General features: G+C 41.1%; 2 pseudogenes across 1 annotated transcript in view; both read right to left on the reverse strand.

Annotated features, from left to right (window-relative positions):
• Positions 1–255: 255 nt before the first annotated feature.
• On the reverse strand, positions 256–6,696 carry LOC149111167 (uncharacterized; annotated as a pseudogene).
• A 7,124-nt stretch (positions 6,697–13,820) lies between these two features.
• LOC110069612 (uncharacterized) overlaps positions 13,821–14,245 on the reverse strand; it is a 5,951-nt pseudogene continuing 5,526 nt past the window's right edge. The window contains exon 3 of the transcript XR_016208107.1: positions 13,821–14,245. This exon is cut by the window's right edge and continues 908 nt beyond it. The product of XR_016208107.1 is annotated as an uncharacterized LOC110069612 (transcript).

The raw sequence follows: 14,245 nt of genomic DNA on the forward strand, positions 1-14,245 counted from the left end.
GCAGCTGCCGAACTGGTGGTAGAAAATGAGGTAATTGCTTTACTTATTCCTTGTGTTTTGCGTCCCGTGTTTCATGTTCTTTGCCTGCGTTCTCCACCACTTGGTTGTTTTATCTTTATTTGTTTGCATTGGTTTCATTCCTCTGTGTTTCATTGCCTGGTTTAGGCTAGTTTGCTAGGATGGCATTCGTTTGCATCTTGGTTGTTCACCGTTTTGCGTGGGCTTGGTGTTCGCACTTTTGTTTTATTTTGTACCTTGTTATTTTCTTCATGCAGTTTCATGTCGTGTTTTAATTTTGGTCTGCGGGGAGTTTTTCTCCCTCGTTATTGCAGCGCTCTGTTTAGGTTCGTTTTCTCGTGATGCGTACATTCTTTTTTCCTTGTTTATTTTCCCTACGCGATTTTTCGCACATCCTTTTGGGCCTGTGTATGTTCTTGGCGCTCCTTTGCTGCCTCCGCCCATTTCATTAGCACGTTGGCATAGTAACATTGTTCTTGGTGTCGGTATGCCCCTTTGTTCTGCATGGCAATTTTCGTTATTGTCTGTTTGTTACACTTTGTTTCATTTTATCGAATAGTCCCTTTTGGGTAAAGGACGATTTTTTGGGTATGTTGTGGAGCCAGAGAGATAATATTAACCCATTGACGCCTGTGCTGCCCGTAACTGCCCTTGCGAAAAACTCCTCCATTTCCCTGTGCCGCCCATAACCGCCCGAAAAAAAGCACATGGGGACAATTGCCTTTCCTACCCTCCCTGAAGATTCTTTCGTTCCCCTATTGTTCTATTGTTCTTGAGGACAAATAAACCAATCAGAATGGACTTTCTGAGCATATTTTCAGAAGACTTTAGGGGTCCTAGAAAGACAGTTTTTCTTGTGAAAATCGTGCACTCGAAAAGTGCAGGTAACATGGCGCGTTGCGGGCCAAATCTAAAAAACTTCCAAGGTCTTGCTTTCATTCCTAACATGGATAAATTACTGCTTTGGGCTTTAAAACAGAAAGGAAAAATATAAATCAATGTTCAGGTGGCCTCAGAATGGAGAATCAAGGAATAGAGTCCTCAAAACTTTCTGGTGAAGAAGTTTTTCTTCCTACAACCACCGAGAAAACATGAAGATCGGAGCGCTTTCAAGTAAGTTTTGACGACAGATCGCAGGTTTAAAGTGGCTTTTCGGATTTCAGAAACAAAAATGGTAACGTACATTATTTCTTCAAAGTTGAATTCAACTTTTGGAACGATTGGTAAAGCCACAGGCATTAAAATGACTGCAAAAGCGGTCGGAAAAAACTCAAACTTTCGCGTTAGCGTGAAGAATAATTTGAACATGCGGTCATGCAGCGAAACACGTCTGCGAAATTTTGAACAAGTTTTTGCTTTTAAATAGGTTTCTTCGTCTCAGCTTGAATGAAAATTTATTGTTATTGAACTTCCTTTCGCATCTCTTTCATTTGGTTCCCTGTTTTTGGGAATTTTAGGTTTTAAAAGTGAATAGTAACTTGCACGCTGGATTTCTGTATTGCTATCACAATTTGGGCTTTGAAGTTTCTGGTGCAGCACGTTCGTATGGTGTTCCACTTTCCCAGTGCATATATGATTGCCACATTGGTCAACTTTTAGTACGATCATCTAAGCAGCCCTGGGCCCCTAGCCACCAGAATGCTGAGGCCACAGCGTACATTCTCTGTTACCTGCTAGTGGAGGCTGGCTATTTTGTCAATTTGAGAAAATCTCAATGCAGTCTGTCCATGTTCATCTCATTCCTTGGCTTCATCTGTGATTCTATTCAGCAAGCTTTCCTGATCCCAGAGGAGAAAAAAGTCAAATTTAAGGTACTCAGGGAAAACATTTTAGCATCTAAGACAGTAACGTTAAAAACTCTTCAGCAATCTGCCGGTAAGGCTGTTTCCTTCAGCCTGGCCGTAGCTGGTTGCAAGTTGTACCTTCGCAAAATCTTCAAAGCCGTTGCTGGTCTTGTACGTAACTCCAAGGTGGCTGCTAAGGTCACTGGTCTTCTGCAATCTGAATTGGAATATTGGCGATTTTTAGATGACTGGATGAATTGTTTGCCATGGAGATCAGAGAGACATGTTGCTGTCACTTTGTATTACGACGCTTCTAAATGAGCCTGGGGAGGCATTTTGATGACGGATAACGGCAGAATGGAGGCTCGAGATTACTGGCGAGAAGAATCTCGCAGCATAAATGTTTTGGAGGTGAAGGCCTTGTTGCGTGCTTTAGATGCTTTCAAGACAAGGATTTGGAATTCCGGCATTGATGTTCACACAGATAGCAGAGCTCTGTTGGGGTCATGGCAGAGCAAGGCTGGAAATAACTCTAAGATAAATGACGTGATTAAGGCTATTTTGCGATGCAGCCAAGAGTTCAACTTTTTAATCAACATTCAATACGTACCTTTGGCTGGGAACCCAGCTGACGCTCCCTCGCGTTGGCATTCATTTGATTTTATTTTTTTCTTCTGCTGCAACTCCGGGCTGGTTCCCAAGACCGCTAATATGGGACCTTTGGGCTTTTCTTTGAGTCTCTTAACTGATGGCATCACCAATTTTGTTAAGACAAGCATATTACCCACATACAATTCTTTTCTTCAGGTTGCATGCCCTTGGAAAGCAGCCTGGTGGTGTACGTTACATCAACAGGAGCCCCTGTTACTTCAGTTGTCCAACCTGGTCTGGACATGTCAGCGATCGATAGCCATTTCGTGAACTTTAAATCTTTGTCAAGTAGCAAACCTTACCAGAAGCAAAAGTCTTCCTTGGAGCGACAGTTGTCAAGTTTCCTCGCCTCTCTTTCACCCCCAAAGGCCATGCTCTCCGCCACCTCCAAGGATATCGTTAAATTTCTTCTTAGTAAAGATAGGACAGGGAAAACCGTTGTTCACGTTAGGACATGTGACAGGAAAGTCTGTAAATGCCCCCACTATTTAGTGGCCGGTTGCGTGGACTCCCTCATCGGAAAGTTGCGTGCTATTTATAATAAGTTAGGCCGTTTCAATCATGCAAACCCTGTTTCGCACTCGCTGGTAAAGGAATACTTAAAATTCACCAGGGAAGAGCAAGCGAGTTTGGCGGTCTCTCCGAAACAGGCAGTCCGTCTTTTCTTTACGAAATTCAAGTCACTCATTCGTCACTTTAGGGTGAAAATAGTGAAATAAGTGCGTTGCTTTCCCTTGTTATTAAATATATCCTTGTTAGGGATGCCACCTTCTTGTGGATTTTTTCACTGGGGACAGAGCATCGCATTTAGGGCGGCTCTCTTGCAACCAGGTTTCCAGGTTAAGGGATTGGGAAGGCTTTTTAATTAGATTGTCTCTTATGAAAACAGTTCACAAGGGATCTCCCTGTGAGTTTGTTCTTGTCCCCTTTCGAGACTTAGATGTTTGCCTCGTTTTTTGGTTGGATTATTACGTTCGTGCCTGCAGAGCACTGGGGGTCTCCTTGTCCGAGAGATATTTTTTCCAAGCTTCCGACCGGGGAGAGGCGGTTTCTTGGTTCGGCAGTTAATAATCATTTGTGTGTGTATCTCTCTGAGGCGAAACTTTGTAATGGGGAAACGCCCCATAGTTTCAGGGTCGGGCTTTCCAACACCCTCAGCATCTTGGGTTGTTATCCAGAGGAGATCGCCCAGTATTTGGGGGGGGGGGGAAAGTAGCGACTGGCTAAGCATTATGCGAGTCTCAGGCGGCTAGTACTCTTACCCTTTTGGAGTCTGTCATGCCTCGGGCTTCCACTGCCATGGTCTCTCACCCAGCAAACATCCAATCAATAGTCTAATCGCTTAAGCATTTTCTGTATTTGCACAGTACGTTTTAAGTTGGGAGTATGGGAGTCTGAGTTATGGAAAGGAGGTTTGTAGAATAAAGAAGGTTTAGCGCTCTCGGGGGTGTCATGGTGTTTTTCCCTGTTTTTGTGCGTCGGTTTGGACAGCAAACGGTGCCCGCAGAGCATGGCGATTGTCGAGGCCGGGAGTAGATTCCTCCCATAACTTAGTCTAATGTGATTGCAACAATAGATATGCAGTGAGGATAAATTACTATTATCACTGCAAAGATAATTAGCGTATCACGATAACGAGCTACATTCTGCTAATCCCGAGGGTCTAGGTTAGTGGCGTCTAGTATGATCCTATGCGGCCTTTCGAACATAAAATCTGGCCGCACAGTGCGAGATCTTGCAGTTTGACAAGATTGCTGTGGGTAGACGCTTTGTGCCTCTCCCTCCTCCCCCTGGTGGCAGTGACCACCTCTCACCCTGCCTTGCTGCATATCTTTTGCTTAGGCGGTCGCAGATTCCTCCCATGTGACCTAACGTGATCGCAACAAGTCTTTGTGTTTGTCTCACAATATAGTCACTTGAGATGTAGATCGCGACGTCTTCAGGCGATAAGGTCGACTGATTGTACGGTATCGTTTATATCTCAAAGGTCGGCTGTGATTGGTGCATTTCGATCCTCCTATTGTTCCATTGTTCTGACGAGTACCTGTTCCCTCAGTGGTCCGCTGTTGTACTGTTCTCCTATCCTGTTGTGTTTTTTGATTGTGGGCATCCATGCTTCAGGAATCTCAATTCCACTATCCCTGTTGATGTTATTAGGGTGAAGTCTTATGTGGATAGCTTCCTTGATCCTACGCGTGTACCAGTGAGGATCTCGATCAATAAACTTGACCTCATTCCAGATAGGATAGTGGCAGGTCTCGTAGGTGTGTTCAGAAACGGCAGAGGTCTGGGTACGGACGAGTCGTATATCCCTGTCATGTTCTTTGATCCTCTCCTGCATAGATCTCCCTGTTTCTCCGATGTAGACTTTGCCACACTCACAGGGAATCCTGTAGACAACACCATCTTGTTTAGCCGGGTTGACGGTGTCCTTGGGTCGCACTAAGTGTGACCGAAGTGTTGTGTTGGACTTGAAGACGGTGCGAATACCTTGTTGTTCTAGGCAGCGGTGGAGAGACTCCGAAACTCCTTGGACATAAGGTAAAATGGCGGTGGATTTAAATTCCACGCCGGGCTCTCTTCTTGGGGTTGTTCGTGCCTTTGTGATCTTCTGTACAAACGAGGAGGGATATCTGTTAGAAACAGGTACAGATACCCAGACCTCTGCCGTTTCTGAACACACCTCGAATATCTTTGCCACAATATCCAATTTTAACAAATTGAATGTGCGGGATTCGAAACCCTAGGACCACATGTGATGCACATGCCACAGACGATTTGAGAATAACTGCAGGTGGCCATTTTTTAGTTATTGTCATGTGATGCCACACGAGGATCACACGACCGCGGCATAAAAATAGTAGATCCAGGTTCTTCATTTCACCGTAATGAGAGTTTCAAAATTTTGTAGACTTATTTCACAAGAGTCTTTATCAAGTAGTCTCGAAGCATTATGATGTCAAAAGATATAATAAATATATTTTGATGAATTCGATTTGCAAAAAGCGATTTGTCAATTATCGTCACGCCATCTTAGCGCTATCACACCCGGTGTAACGCTGCTGAGTAAATCAAGCCATGCATGTGGACGGTAAGTCAAAAACTATATGTTGTTTTAAAATCTGAGAAAACCTTCTACTTGGCAATACCATTTTGTTTTAATGAGAACACGAAATGCCTTGCAACACACGAAATAGAACTTAGATGGAATAAATTTAATATCCACAAATTTCCGCTTCAGTAACAAATACGCACGTACTCATAAACAAGTTAGAACTCCTTTTCCGCGTAAAAAAATATTACTTTCGATAAAATTGCCCACAGAAGATAAAGAATAACTATAAATCATTTAAATGGGAGAAAGGGTTGCATTCAGGCTAAAATTCCAACTGTTGTTTAGGTTATCTCTTGTATTCATGAAGACAACTGCAAGTTCAAAGGTCATAAACTTCAAGCAAGTACGTAAATATTTTTGGTTGTCTAAATTCGCAGTTTCAGTTGCCCCAAAATTTTATTTCACAGAACGATAGAGGAAGCCTTACTCTTTCTATAGAATGCCATCTTTACAGCGGAATCCATGTACCAGGTAGGGAGTTTTGCCGTTGAAATTTGCCAAAATCGAGCTTTCTGATAATGCTGTTTAGCAGGGTAAATTTGAAAATTTTTTAAAAATTCAAGTTTGAATCTTTTCCAATTCTAATAACTGTACTTTGTAAAGGAAGGGTCATTGAATTGTGTAATATCGAAATAGACTTGATAATTGTTTTTGTTTTCTTACACGAGTCGCAAATATGAAGCACATTTTTCAGTGGTTCGAGGGCTTCTCCAAGGGTGAAAATTAAAAAACCGCTTTACTTGAAAAATATAAATCCAAACGAACTAAAAGTTGTATTTTCCTAAATAGTTTCCAGAGGGCTTTCTTGTGAAAAAGTTTGAGGGAGTTTGATTTTTGCATTTTGCACACCTATCCGTAGTATTTACAGGAAGTCACTCTTAAGATGATCTATGGATATCAGTCTATTATTATCTACAGTCAAACCTTTTGTGTGGTGGGGTACTACATGCTCAAGTGTTAGACTTCTTTTTCAGATTGGGTAATTCTACAAAATATCCATACCCAACCACAGACAGCCTCCATGTTTTAACCCCCCTCTTGCCTTTACAAATTCCAGAATGCGTTACCCCCATGCCCTCAGAATTCCAAACTTCTTCCTTTTTTGGAAGTACATTTTCAACTTGGCAACACCTATATATGAACAAACGAACATGAATTTATGCCTCCTCAAGGCTGTGATCTAGCAGCACCACGCGACAAGCTTTACTCTTCAGCGACAAGAAAAACCTACAGCGAGTGGCCAGGCTGTGCAAACTCCTTTTTAAGTCTCAATTTGGCTATAAAAATAAACACCACTTATGGTAATTTTCCTCCTCTTTGTTTTCTTGTGTTGTTTTCATGTTTACAAAGCAAATTAGCTCAAATTCAGACTGTTAAAATCTTTTGGCAGTCAAAAATACCGTTGAGTCTTCGATTTTTCGTTGCATCCCTTTTATACATCATGTAGTGTGTATGAAAAGTGTTCTCCACCCATATGCTTCATGTAGTGTACATGAAATGAAAAGATCAGGTCGAGTATAATATATTATACTTCATTATTTAATGGCCAAGGAAAAAGAGACCTGTTTGTTTTGGGGGCAATTAAGGGCTTTCTTACATTTTCCGAGAACTTTCCCTTCCCTAAAACTTTCAAAATATTCCTTCACAATGTTTAGCCCATAAACAAGTGAACACAACCTACCGTATTTATTCGCCTATAAGCCGAGCAATTTTTGCAAAAAATTTTACTCAGTTTTGGGAATTTTTTTTCGAAAAAGGGGGGTTCGGCTTATAGCCGAGAGTTTTGAATAATTTTTTTTGTTCGAAGCATCATCAACAAAGTTAAAATCATCATAGACATTTCTGATTCGGCTTATAGCCAAGTCAGTTTCAAGAAATTATAGTAAAACACAACAAAAACAAGTCGTAAAATGTTGGTCATTGAACTTTTATATAATTGGTGGCTTCTAAAGGAACCGTTTGTGTATGATAATTATTACCTTTCAACTAAAAGTTTACTCGCCATCAGTCTCGTCTTCGCTGTCTGTCTTGAACTCATCCTCCATTTGTTCATTATCATCGAGTTCCTGTGAGTCCTCGGAGTAGATTGCGTAGTCTTCTGTTCCGTCCATGGCATTGGAAATTCCACAGCTCTTAAAAGACCTCTTTACCATCTCCTCTGGAATCTCTTGCCATGCTTCTTTAATCCATCAAAGGACAAGGTTTCTAGTTGGCGCCTTCTTCTTTCCTGCCGGGGTGAACTCAACTGGCCCAGTGATCATCCACGCCAAGTACTTTTTCCGGAGGTGATCTTTAAATGGCTTATTCAGGCATTTATCCAAGGGCTGCAAAATGAGGGTTAGATCTCCAGGGATGACTGCTACGTTGATGTTGCGCCTTTGGAGATCGCTTTTGATGGCATTGGTTAGGTGAGCTCTGAACGAATCCCACACTAGCAGCGACAGTTCGTTGCGAGGGTTCCTCGGCAAACACTGGCGAATCCACTGCTGAACACCTGGCTCATCCATCCAAATTTTTTTTGTGAAAGGAAACGCGGAGAGAATCAGGAACGACGAGGTCTTGTGGAATCCGGACACCTTTAAAGATGACCTTGGGAGGAAGTTTGGCCCCATCTGCAGCGACGCCAAGAGTTACGGTGAAGCTTCGCTTCTCTGCACCGCAAGATTTAACAGGCACAGTTCTACTACCACTGAAATCTAGCGTTCGGCCTGAAGGAAGTTCAAAACGCATTGGCGTCTCATCCATGTTGTAAATTTGGGACAGGGGATAATCTGTTCGTCGTCTGGCTGCGATGATAAACCGGTGGAACTGGACAATTTTCTCTTCTAGGTCTTCAGGTAGTCGCTGGGCGAGTGTTCTTTTTGTTCGAAGGCTTACTGAGTGGCGTCGTTTCCAGTTCTGGTACCAGCCAAGGGAAGCTTTAAACGAAGGATCAGTGGACAGTTCTTTTGCCTTCAGGCGCAACATGAATCCACTCACGGCAATACCTGTGAAAAATATAACCGTCCAGGATAAATAAACGTTCAAGCGAACGAAGTGATCGAAGCGAAGTGTTCTGTTTACTTTGCGTTGACAGGCATTGTTAATTTGTTATGACGATTTCTAAATCTGGCCAATCACAAGCGTTGGTTCCCACAGGTCGACAAACAAACTCACATGCACTCGCTCGTGCGAAGAGATCAAGGGAAAACTTTTTGATCGATTTCGCTAATAAAAAATCAGTTGAATCTACACAAAATGTTTATCCGATTTGACATGAAGCAATGAGTACTCACCTTGCTCTCTTTCGTCTGAAAACCATTCCAACATCTGCTGGTCTAGCTCTGGATACTTTGGAGTGAAGCGGCCGAACGTTGTTCGTTTCGCAGACATCTTCAGCTCGCCGTTGAAAAGCTTCGCCTGGTCCCTTCTCCATCGACAAACCATAATCTCATGTGATCTCTGAGTTGTTTTCAACAGCCTCAGCTTCAGCAACAACTTTGAGCTTAAAAGCCATGTTGTAAGAAGTACAGCGAACTTTTGGCAAGATGAATACGATCACAGACGATATGTAAACTGATAATTTCGATAAGCGTTTGTTTGAGACTTAGTCTGAATGGTGGAATTTGTTATGTTCAGCTGTACTTATAGACTAGTTCGGATCAACTGATATTCACATTCTCGCTGATTTGCTAACTGTTTACAATGAACTTTTGAATATTCATTTGGTTGTCTTTAATCGTTCAACAATCAACATATGTTTCCTGAGAGGGATGCTTCAAAGGTGAAATTTTTCTGTGAAACTTTGGTATCGGCTTATAGCTGGGATCGGCTTATAGGCGAATAAATACGATAAAGCATTATATAACATATTATAACTCGTTTTATTCTCCTTACTAACCTTTTATTTGCGCTCCACAAGGAACAGAAATCACACTACTAAACTAATCAGTTAATCTCCATCGTTTTGCTTCATTTTCCCAGAGATTGGACATCCAAAGTCATGTTCTTCAACCAACAATGACTAGTAGCAAGAAAACCAGAAATTTAATAGCAAATCCGTTACGCCTAAGTCTCCTGGAGCGTTTGTATAATGAACTACAAATTTCACTCATAACTGAAAAGGTGTCAAACAAAATTACAAGCAAACTAACTTTTCTAAAGTTCACGTTAATTTTAGAAAGTGTAGATTTTGTTCGTTGTAAAATAAGGTATTGAAACTGGAACAAACTGTACAATGAAATGTTTTGAGTTGGTCCTAGGACATAATTATTCCAGGAGATTCGCTGCCTATTTTCTGCTGTACTTGACGCCTTCACTGACCTGCCTTTAAGGCACTTTATATCGGCAAGGTTAATCCTGAATTTGTTCAATGCCACGCAAATGACCAACTTATGCCCAAGACAACTAATTAAATAAGGCCAGGTCCATTTGTATCAGTTTTCGCTCAAGAATGCAACTTTGTTGTACAGAAAGGGAGCCATCATTATATAAATGACATGAAAAGTGTGTCTTTTGGAAATAGACTAATTTCACAGGGCTGTGAATGACACTGCTAATACTGAGAACTACTCAAGAAAAACTGCATTCTCAAAGAAAAATGGTTGTGTGAGGATGAAGAAAGAAAATCCCTATACCAGGCTTATCAACATTAGCTTAAAATTTTAATGATGCCGTCTGCCATTGCAAGCGTAAGACACAGTTCTTATAATGCCACTGCGCCTCTTTTCAGTTCTTCACGATAGAGAATGCCTACTGTGTCCACGTCCTCATTGTGCCATTGTATTTCTCCATCTACCAGCCCAGCTAAAACGTTGTGCCTTTAAGTTCCTTCTCTGTCCACAACACTTTCACTTTGCTTCCAACTGCCACAAAGTCACTGGCCATGTTGTTGAAAGATTCTTTTATTTTCTCCAGAACTTTACGATTTCGTTGTGAGCGCAGCCTTGCAAAAGAATCGGCTGTCATTGCTCTTTTTGTACTTGAGCCATTTCCGAATTTCTCTGAAGCCTGGAAAGTTTTTCTGACAGATTGCATCTCTTTTTTTCCAGAACGATTTTTTTTCTAGGGAATCAAGGGTTTCAGTGACACTACGTGATTCTATTTTTTGCGGTGGACATATCGTTTTCTTCTTGGCACTTGCTGCTTCCCTTGTTGTCATGAGTGATGTTTCATTACTGGCGTTTGCTCGCGTTCTCATCAATATACCTTGCCTGTTTTGTTTTCCTTCAACGCCAAGCAATTCTTTGAACATTGAAATCAGCTCTACCAGGGCTTTTCTCTCTCTTTTGAATACCACTTGCTGCTGTCCACATTTCAAAGTCCAATGCAAATAATTAGCTCCTCCTTACTTCCAACACTTAGATTCTGTGATGCAAAAAGACTGCCCTTAGGTATCGAACTGGTTGTTTATTGAACTGACTCACACAAGAAGGGACATTGCTTATAATTCCATCATGTATAAGGGATGGCGAATGGTAAATGCGAGACGGCGAGACTAGCATTTTTCTTTGCAAGCCTGAGACATTTTGACCTTTTAGATTGCGAGACACAGACTTCAAAGTGTTTTGAGTGCGGGCACAAGACCTTCAGACTCTTAAAATTCAAGCTCCAGATTTGGTTGAGAGCTATGAGAATGAGCTAGAATGAGCTTGCACAAAAGTCTTACAAAGGAGCCTTTTGTTGTAAACCCTCGTACAAGACATCAGACCAGAAAATCTGTCAACAGTCAATGAACTCTATTATTTTCCTGGCCATGACCTAATTTCCAGTCAGGAGGTTGCGCTTGTCATTTCCCTTTGATTTTTTTGATGCTGTTGCGGGAAATGAGCACGCGTTCACCCCCCCGAAAAGATGGCTGGACTCGCGAATGAGACATTGTTAATTTCCACCAATCAGAAGCTTGCTTGCCTGGATCCAACAGGCAGAGCAGGCAGCATAAATTATTTTTTCTTGGAACAAATTTCAAGATGGCGGATGCGGACAAACTGTTTGACTCTGCGTGTAATCTGTTGTAGAACGTTTCAAAGTGGAAAACCTGAAAGATTTGCAACAGAAAGCATTACAAAAGCTAGTAAATGGTGAGGACATATTCGTAATTCAACCGACTGGATCAGGAAAGTCACTTGTTTATCAGTCTGCGCTGATGGTTTTTGACATCGTCAAGAGGACAACTTTCAAATCCACTGCTGTTATAATCTCACCTCTGACTTTGCTAATGCAGGATCAAGTGAAATTCCTTACGTCAATAGGAGTTACAGCCGAGTTTATTGGTGAAGATCAACAGGATGACGAGGCCAAAAAGGCTGTTGAACGTGGCGACTGCCAGATCGTGTTTGGATCACCAGAGTCATTTTTAAGTTCCGATCGATGGAGAAAGATGTTGTTGAGTAAGGTGTATGAAGAGAGATTGTGCCTCACTGCTGTAGACGAAGCGCACTGTATTTCGCATTGGTAAGTTAGATAACCGTAAAAGATTTAATTTGTGACTTGGGCACATACAAGTGTAGGTTTACAGAGATCATGGTTAAAGAGGCTTGCTTTTGGCAAGTTTTAGTTCGTGTTGGGTTTAACTAACACATGTGAGAAATTTCTTGTTCATAAATAACATGTATTTCCTATAGAGCATATATTTAAGTCTCTAAGCCTCCAATAACGTCACGGTCACTTTGCTAGGCCAGGAAAGCTTAACAATGACATGGGTCTAAAGTCACCTCCTTCAGAGCTGTTTCCCATGTTTTGGGAACACATGTACATGTAGCTTTCACTTTACTCAGCTTCGATTCATTTCAATTTTGAAGTGAAATTAATTTGAAGCTTACCTTGAAATTTGAAGTTCACCTTTAAATGCATACCTTTGACACTAATGCATTATTTATATCATTTTAATGATCATACAGGGGTTATGCAGCTAAAAAAGGAGAAGGAGCATTTAGGAAATGGTTTTCTTGCATAAATGAGATCTGCTCAATCATAAAAAAGTTACCAGTGATAGCCCCACTGCAACAGCCACAACGGAAACAAGACTTCAGATTGTGAGAACATTGGAAATGAAGAATCCGGCTTTGATTGTTAACATCCCCAACAGGCAGAACATCTCCTATGGTGTGCAAGTTATCACTCCCAACCCTTCTGTGACATTTGCAAAAATGGTGAGTGATTTAAAAGTTCAAAAGACTGCATATGAACGAACTGTAATATACTGTCCCACAATAAAACTTACAACCCACTTGTATGGCTTTTTTCAAGCCGAACTAAATGAACACATTTATACGGATGAAATTCAGGATCCAAGGAAAGGAATTGTGGAAATGTTCCATGGCAGAAGTGATGAACTTAACAAGTTCATGGGAGATAGTGATGGTTGTATAGTGATGGTTGTGTGTTGATCGCAACCATTGCCCATGGGATGGGTATTGATTGCAAGGACTTAAAAACTGTGATTCATTATGGCCCATCATATAATTATGAAACATACCTACAGGAAAGTGGTCGAGCTGTACGGAAAGGTCAGGACCAGTGCAAATCAGTAATTTTGTACTCAAATATAATGACAAAACATTGCCATGAAAACATGGTTACCCATCTAAAACAAAAGGACAAGTGCGGAAGAAAAGTTCTTTTGGAGAAGTTTGATGTGGGCGTCTCGAAATTGCCCACTTGTGAATATCCACACCATTGTTGTGATGTTTGCCAAGAACAATGCAAATGTGATGGTGATACATGCAACTTTGTGTTTTTTAATTCGGAATTTTCTGATTTGGTCGAAACTGAAAGGAAAGAGAGAACTGTCACGGAGGATCAAATGACACTGCTCAATTTAAAACTGGACATCTAAAGAGAGCATTATATCAGCAGTTTCTGCAGTCAGCCAAGAAAAGCAATGCACCTATATTTACTCCAGCAAAGCTTTTTTGTGGATTTGGAGACAATCAAGTGAAGCAGATTATGCAACATTGCTCACACATTTTTTCAGTCAGTGATGTATATAAATATGTTGACATTTGGCATCCCAGTGTGGCCTCAGAAGTTTTGTTCACTATCAGTACAACTTTTGAAGATCTTGACATCAGCCATTTAGATATGGAGGAGCCAGAGGACAGCCAGGAGTCCTATTTTGACTATTTTGATGCCATTTTTGACTTTGATGTGAAAGATTCACTTATGGCAGCTATTCCTCAGGAACTCTTAACTGTATATGAAGATACTATGGATTCAGACATAGAGGATACTAATTAAAAGGACATCAAAAAGGTACATTAATGTACAAAACCTTTGAACTATAATTGACTTTATTTGTATTCCTTGTCTTGTCTTGGAACTGACCAGATACAATAGAGTGCCAAAATTAAGGCCTTTAGAACACATGTAGTAAGTGATATGAATGGATTGAAGGGATTTTGGAGCTAAAATAAAGTGTTTTTGCTTCAACGTGGCCTCTTCTTTAGACTTATATTATTTTTGTGGTTATTTATCCATCCAAACAGTTCCTTTGTGTTGAGCAATTGGAGACCGTGTTGACTGCTTCTCACATGCTGGTCAGAGAGAGTCTTGACTACTTTAATCAAATCCTCCTTCAGAGGTTTTTTTGTATGTTTTTGTGATACCTTCTACACATTCATTTCGGTATCAAGTACAAAAAGTAGCTTTATGAGGATAAAGAGTGCTCTGCATACTCGCTGTACATTATCCTCAGTGA

The sequence above is a fragment of the Orbicella faveolata genome, unplaced genomic scaffold, assembly GCF_042242905.1.
Source record: "Orbicella faveolata isolate gen_17 unplaced genomic scaffold, um_ofav_v1 contig_24, whole genome shotgun sequence".
Taxonomy (NCBI): domain Eukaryota; kingdom Metazoa; phylum Cnidaria; class Anthozoa; order Scleractinia; family Merulinidae; genus Orbicella; species Orbicella faveolata.